This window comes from Pinus tabuliformis, chromosome 8 (genome assembly GCF_031772625.1).
Source record: "Pinus tabuliformis cultivar Carrire ecotype Pingquan chromosome 8, CPIR1, whole genome shotgun sequence".
NCBI classification, from domain to species: Eukaryota; Viridiplantae; Streptophyta; class Pinopsida; order Pinales; family Pinaceae; genus Pinus; species Pinus tabuliformis.
The window spans coordinates 743,634,895-743,643,401 of record NC_142294.1 but is presented as its reverse complement, the minus strand read 5'-3'; the positions used below and the strand labels follow the sequence as shown (position 1 = coordinate 743,643,401).

Below are 8,507 nucleotides of genomic sequence, written 5' to 3'. Positions count from 1 at the left end.
TTATATCATTCCTCTCTTTTCATTAATTTATTGCACACCTCATCCAAATGTATGTCTATGATACACAGTTAGATTCGGATTCAGATTCAGATTTCAATAGGAAATCCACGTTTGAAAGCATGAAGGAGTAATTTCTTTTTGCTTAAATAAAAGACTATCTGTTGCCATTGTATAACTAGCAGTCGGGTGGCTTTATCTGAAGGCGTTGTATAATTAGTAACTTAGACTTGAAATTATGTCTCTTATGTAATTTGTACTGAAAAACTCTACTTAAGCTCTGGATTGTCAACGTCACATCTTTTTGTTTTAAGATGAAAAACAAATTTTATTTATGGTTGAATTATTGTAACACAAAAATCAATGCACTTGGTTAATAATATTTTGTGCTTACTAAATCCAATGCACAATATTAATTTAATTACTTTGAAATTAATGTACATCATACATCTAGTTATATTAAATGAGAAATCAATATCTACACTAATGCATCTAGTGCAAGCTTTAAATAAAATTATAAATCAATGCAACAATGTAAGAAATCAGATAGTATTCGAAATCAACATTTGCTTTGAAATCAATGCATCTAATACATGCATCCAATGTAATCAATTAAATAGGATTAGGAATCAACATCTACACTAAAACCCATGCATATGTTTCAGTGAATAACATACTCTCTCTCTCTCTCTCTCTCTCTCTCTCTCTCTATATATATATATATATATATATATATCCCTTCATCTCTCCTCTTTTGTCTCTCTTTCTCACCCCCTTCCTTGCCAACCCAACTCCCCCCCAAAAAACACATATACTCTCTCTCTCTCTTCTTCGCTCGCTCCCCCTCTATCTATATCTCTATCTCCATCTCTCTCCTTTTTTGTCTCTCTATCTCACCCCAAATATACACATTATCTCTCCATATATATATATATATTTGTCTATCTCTCTCTTCCTCTCTTTATCCTCTCTCCCTTATACTCTCAACATCTCTCCCTTATCACTCCCCCTCTCTGTCCACCTTTCTCTCTGTATGTCTTTCTACTTACCTCCCCTTCTCTCCCTCTTCAACAAATGAACTTAACCATGGATCTATCAAATGAAAAAGAAAAAAAAATGATTGTTGTCAAAGCCTAGTAATTAATATCAACAAAGACCCTCCTCTTCCATACAAAAAGCTAAATATTTCACTTAAATAGGGCTCAGAGACCATCACATTCGTATCTCATAACCAAGATACAACTACACAATGGATTCCAAACTTATCTTTATCTCATTATCATTCCATTTAAAATTTCTTAAATATTTCATTGACATATACACATATATATATTAGCACACTTTCTTACATTATACTTACACATTTTTCTTATACACTCTATATATAAATAAATAAATAATATTAATATTAAAACACCTATCATTAAAAAAAATGCAAAAACAAAAAAAACATTCCCATTACAAAATTCACTAAAAATTATTTCAAATATTTTTGTAAAGTCATGATGTTAAATTATTTTCAAATGCTTTTGTAGCCATTGTTTTTCTTTGTCGTTACATTCCTTATGTGGTCTGATGTGTATTAATCAATTATAGAAAAGTATAGAAGGCAATGCTTTTTGAGAGTGGTTATTGCAAGAGAAATACTCGACTATTTTGCCAACTATATTACAATGAATGCAATGAAATATTTGTTGGTCAATAGATTTGAAACAGTAATTACAGTAAGAAGCTAGCTCGTTGACCCGTCTTTATAAGAAGGTATCTACTCTATGGCCATCCATACTCGATTAAACAACGAAGTTTAAATTAAATAATAGATGGAGTGTGATCAATCGATGTAGATCTCATCTCGCCAGGATTATATATATATATATATATATTATTATAAACCTATTAAATTTATAATATTGAAAAACTTTCTTATATTACATTTACATATCTCTTGTTAAATTATAAAAAACTTCTTGATGCAATAACCAGCTGAAAGCTGAATATATCATGGAAAAAATTGAATTTTACTTTTTTCCAGGATTACCGCCATCATATCAACGTATTTAATTTTATTAATTAATATCATTTTTCATAATATCAATTTGAATCACCTTGTTAATTTTCTATTTTTTCCGGGATTACTGCCATCATATCAACGTATTTAATTTTATTAATTAATATTATTTTTCATTGTATCAATTTTTATGTTAAAAAAACTAAAATATTATTTAATGGTTAAGAGCATGTGTTTCTTCCTAAGAGGTTATAGGTTCAAAACTAGAGGGGTAGAGTATGTATGCCTTCATAAACTGCGCGGAAGTGGGCTCCCCTTATCGCGCAAACAAGGAGATCTCATACACCAATTTGATGTTTGGTTTGGCTGTGTTTTTATAATAATAATATTTTTTTTTTAAATATTATTTGGTAATAAGTGTTTGATATTGTAATGGGGTTTTAATAATTTTAATTTAATTTAAGGAAAAAAAAAGTGGATAAGAGAGATTTAATTTTTTAAAAATATTTTTCTTTGTTGTTTTTAATAGAAGATTCTGATTAACTTGAAACCTTAATTTTATATGTTATGAACTTTATTATTAATAAATTAATATGACAAAATGTTCCACTCTCTTTATTAGTCCATTTCATTGCTTAATTCATCGTTTCATTTCTCTTGTTTGCTCCATTGCTCCATAATTCTGATTCAACACAGCCTGTTGAGGATTACCTTGGATTACTACAGGCACTGACTTGACTGAGCTCCCTCACTCTCACTCTTTGTTGTCCACATCTAGACCATGCAATGTAATGCAAGAAGAGTCAATTTCATCATTAGACAACATCCTACCAAGAAGGACCACACAATTGTGAAACTTATCCAATCGATGTTTGTCGAAGCTTACTCCTTTGATCCTCCCTTGCTTAGAAGATACTTACTTCAATCATGATTCAAGATAATTAGTTATTATCAAATATTCTAAACTACTGGAAGGCCTCAATTAAACTTGTTTATATGTTCTTGGAGATAAGTCCTAGAATGTCCTTAACAAGATGGAAGGTGAGGCCTACCTCAATGGCTCTATCATCGTTGGGAAGTATTGTCTCAGAAGTTGATACTAGAGAATCCAGAATATATCAAAATTTGAAGGTCTCAAAACTTGATGCAAAGGTTTCCATTGCATAGAGCTCAGCAAGAACTTTATAATGCCACTTGAATGGACTTAAACAAACTATATATGAGGAAAATATCATGTTTTCAAGTTTTTGTAAAACAAGCAAAAATGGGGTTAGAGGTGTGCCACACGACACTCCCTTAAAGGACATGTGGAAACCATATAGAGTGATAAGTGGCATTCATACAGAACATGTGGGAGAAAAAACATTGGACACATGGTAGTCTACCATATGAAAAATTACTTGGCTCTAATGTGGTAGATGGCATATTGTTGACATGGCATAATGATTATGCCAACATGGTAGATAGGTGGCCCAATTAGAAGGTGACACATGACATGGGCTAATGACACAGTAGACTGACGTAGCATCCAACTTAACAAGCTGATTTGGTAGTGTTGAGTAGGTAGAAGGATGTGGACCAACCATAAGCTGCCATGTGGAAGCCTTCGATTGGCTAGGAAGGTTCCATCAAGTAGATGCAGAAAGGTCAAGAAGTGAATCAAACTGCCAATCTTGATGAGGGCAAGCACATCAGTGGCCATTGGACCACTCGATGGTACTCAATAACATATGTGTAGAACTTCTATCTAAAGTGTTGCTCGACCCAAAATGGAGTCAACATGAGTCGAATCACTGAGCTCCCACCAAGTTACCAAAAAATGAACATAACCATTGTGCTAGCCATATACCTGCTGAAACCTTCACCAAGCACTAAATTTAAACCTTTGTTATAACAAATTGCCAAATGTGAAATTCTATGAGCTCGAACCTAGAATCTCCCACAAGAAAGAAATGACTTACAACAATCCTCTAATCAATAAACCAATATTAGACACCTTGATTTGTATGAAAATCAAAATTGGTTTTGATATGTAAACTGTTGAAGGGAGCGCAATGCTGCAAGCTTGACCTAGCATTGATTAGCGCCCCAACATTTAAATATATCAATGTTTTTCCATTGTGCCATAAGGAGGATTTTCATAAAGAACTTTGATTTAACTATTTTAAGTTATAATTAGCTCTATGTAGTTTGTAAAAGGTGGATTTGTAACTCAAATTTGGAGCATATTTTGGAGGAAATTGTGGTTTTGGGAAACCCACTCACCTTCTAGTAGAGACAGATAATTTTTTATGTTGGTTGAAGGCCTGATGCTTGATGTAATGTCAATTTTTTTAGGCTAATAAAAGCAATCCCTAGTTGGAAGTTAGACCTAGAGATGTAGCCCAAACATTGGGTGAATTACATGTTTTCTTCAATTCTCTATATTCTACTATTATTGCTTCATTTTCAACTTTATGATTGTTCCTAGGCATTGATTAAGTTAATTCCTCATTCAAAATTAAGTAATTTTACAAACCAATCAAGTTAAATATCCATATTAGTTGTCCATGTCAGCCTAAAAGAAGGTTTTTCCACTTGAGATATGAGATCAACTCCCACAGTGAGGGTAGTTACACCGTTGTCAAAGATATAGTAGCTAACCATACTATTGAGGTGAGTTTTAGAGGGGTCACAGAATGTAACAACCATGATTTCATCGAAGATGACCAAAATCTTAACTCCTCAATTGTTCTCAGCCATATCTTCATCCACGTAGAGATTGGTCCCTTTGATGAAGCATCCTTGTTGGTAAATCATGACTCTATTAACACTAGGGAATTTGTTAAGAAGATTTGTTAGCAAATAGTTGGCTTTGGGCATGTCTACTCCACTTGTAGTGCAAAAGATGAAATGAGTGATTTTCAACTCAGGATTTCCAATGAGTTTCTTTTGGTGACTCCATTAACCTAGATATAATACTGGTTGAATACATTATGTCAGGCCTCATTTCTACGAGATACATTAGGTTTCCTACTAGATTCTTATATAAAGTGGAATTAATTGCCAGAATGTTGTCATCTGTGCTTAGCTTGGTTCCTAGGACAATTGGTGTTTATGTTAGATTGCATACACTCATCTTGAATCTTGTCAAAATTTATCCTTTGCATATACTTTTTCTAAGAATGAAGATTGCTTTTCAACCTAATCAACATTTATTCCAAGAAAATATTCCATGTGACCAAGATTGGTCATCTCAAATTCCTTCGCCATGGTTTTTTGAAAACCTTCCAAGCTGTAAACTTCCTATGTAAACCATATCATTAACATAAATACAAAAAATTATAATATTACCTTGCATATTTGTTTTAATATATAGAATGGGTTCATTATTGTTGTGTTTGAATCCTTTGTTGAGCATATATGAATCAATTATATTGTACCATACTCTGAGGGATTGTTTGAAACCATAAAAAGCCTTTTGTAACCTTTGAACTTTATGTTCTTATCCCTTGATTTCATACGCTAGAGATTTATCTACATAAACTTCTTCCTTCAAGATATCATTTAAAAATGTTGATTTGACATCCATTTATTAAACTAGCCAATGATTCTTTATCGATATTACTAATATTGTTTTGACAGTTTCCAATCTTGCTACTAGGTTGAAGGTTTCTTCATAATCCAGTCCAGGATTTTATGCAAAGCCTTTTTATACCAATCTACCTTTATGCTTTTCAATTCCCCCATTTTCATTAAACTTGCTCTTGTAGACCCATTTGACTCTAATGATTTTTTTCCTTCTTGTAGATCCGAAACGCTCCATGTATCATTCCTCTCTATGGTTGCAATTTCTTCATTCATAGCTTCAACCCATTCTTTCTTTTTTATTGTTTTTTCAAAATGTGTTGGATGGAAAGACAGTAAAGAAAATGTACTTTTTCATTACCTAGTTATTCATAAATCTCTCTAAAACGTCTTGTTTTCTATGCAATGGTGAATTAAATTTCAGTGCTTGAGGATGGACTGTGCACACTCTATCTTCCTTGGTTTGCATCTTCATCTAGAACTTGTAGGTGTAGAAATACTTGTAGTGGATTTTCAACTTTTCTTGCATCACGTATTTCAAATGCATGTGGAGAAATTTGATTCTTGTTCATCCCTTTATCTTGATCATTCCATGCTTGATATTTAAGGAATTTAACGTCTCTTGAAATAATTTTTTATCCTAGTACAAGGATTGTAGAAATTTTAAGCCTTGGATTCTTCATTATATCCAACAAATATGTACTTTTCAATCCTATCATCCAATATCCTCCTCAATTCTTATGGAACATGTCCATAGGCTACACAACCACAGATACTCAAGTGTGCTACACTTGTGTTCACATCTCTCCAAGCTTATAAAGGAACTATGTTTGGATATTTTTGGTTGGCAATCTGTTCAAAACATAAATTGAACATGCTACTGCTTCTACCTAATACCTCATTAGGAGAATTATTTTCCTTCAACATGCTTCTAGTCATATTCATCATAGTTTGATTTTATCTTTATGCTACTCCATTTTGTTGTGGAGTGTACCCTTTTGTAAATTCCCTCTTGATACTTCGATCCTTGCAATATGCTACAAATTCTTTGGAATCATATTCACTTCATCTAATCTTAACACTTTAGTTTTCTTTTCTCTTTGCTTCTCTACTATGGTTTTGGATTGCTTTAATTTTCCAAATGTATCAAATTTGTTTTTGATGAACAAGACCCTTGTCATTCTACTGAAATCATCAACAAATGTTAGAAAATGAAAAAATTATCCTATTCACTAGGTTTGCATTAGACCAAAAAGGTATTTGTATTAGTTCAAGTGGAATGTTGGCTCAATAGTTGGAAACATTTGGAAATTCGTTTCTTTATGTTTGGAAAGGATACAAATTTCACATGGACATCTATCACATGTAGACCTAAAGCCATAAACTTGTTATGCAAAAGATCAATATTGTTAAAAGCTAATTGGACATATCTAATATGCCATAACTAAGTTTCTTCAAAACTTATTACAAACTGAGCATATTGTAATGCATGCATGAAATTATCATGAGTAGAGGAAACAACCTATTTTTGGTCATTTGTATCCTTGATATGACTCTTTGATTGGGTGGTCTATTAATAATTGTGAAACTAGGACCTTTACACTTGACTTCAAAACCATTTTCACTCATTCATCCTACACTCAACAAGTTCCTTTTCAGATTTTAAACATAATAGACATAAAGAATGTATATTTTTCATTTTTCCTAGTTACAACTATAATAGTACCTTTACCTAAGGCACTAACAAGATTATGATCACTGAACATAATTTGATTTTTATTTATTTCATCAAAACTTAAAAAACTATATTTGTTACCTATGATATGGTTCGTGTAGCCATTGTCTAGTAACCGTAGACATTCATTGCTATTTTCTTATCTAGTAACAGATGTCAGAGGATAAATACACAACTAGAGAATATTATAGGATACCCAGTGATGCCATAATATTTGTGTATGCGTTAGAGTGCCAAAGCATACAAAATTGAGTAGACTCAATGCCATGGAATCAATAACAAAAGCTTGAGCAATATGCATGTCAAAGAATGTGGTTCGGTGGTTCGGTGGACTTCCATGGATTCTGAAGAGTTATCTTACTCCCATGGTATGGACCAAATTGTTTCAGATGATGATGAATAGAATAACTTGTGAAGCCAGAATTCTATGATCTAGAGATGGATGACAAGGTTGAGACTTGGGTTCTATGCAAAAGATAATGCAACAAATTTGACGCATTGCTCAACTACCTAGTGTATTTTATGACTCTTTGGAATGACTACCAAAGACATGAAATATATGTAACTCAATATTGGGCCATGTATTTTTATCAATTGTAAAGTTGTGGAAGACCATAGAATACAAAGGATTGTAGAAAACATGAGGCAATCAATACAATAGAAACGATTGTAAGAAACGAAGAAATTGATACAACAAAAATTATAATAGTGTTCCTGAAGCTACAAATGAAATTAAAAGATGAAGTTTTCAAGCCATTTTGTTGTTATGTTTGTGAGGCAGAGGTTGATGTGCTTGATGAAAATGAGATTTATCATTTTTCAATATCATGCCAAGTAATGGTTAGTTCAAAATAACACTAATGTAGTTGACTTATCAATCCTTGATCAATGCCTTACTAGTATTTTGAGGTTTCACGGGCCCTGTAAAGTATTTCAAGTTGATGTCTTCATCAAATTAACATAAAATAGCAGGAACTTAGGAAACACCTTTTTGCATTCCTACATAGCATAAAGAGAAATTCTTCTTTAGTCCTAGATTTTGAAGTTGAATGTACGAATATTTGATGTAACAATGTTTTCTTGCAATCATCATATGCTTTTTAATCCTACATTTGTGGCATTCTCTCTTGCAAGATACGCCATTTCAATTGTCGCATCTTTTGTCTTTCGCAAGATATGCTTTCCCCATAATGGAAAGAT

General features: G+C 32.4%; 1 pseudogene; it reads left to right on the top strand.

Moving 5' to 3' along the window:
• The first annotated feature begins 7,644 nt into the window (after nucleotides 1–7,644).
• On the top strand, nucleotides 7,645–8,162 carry LOC149237719 (uncharacterized; annotated as a pseudogene).
• Nucleotides 8,163–8,507: the final 345 nt, after the last annotated feature.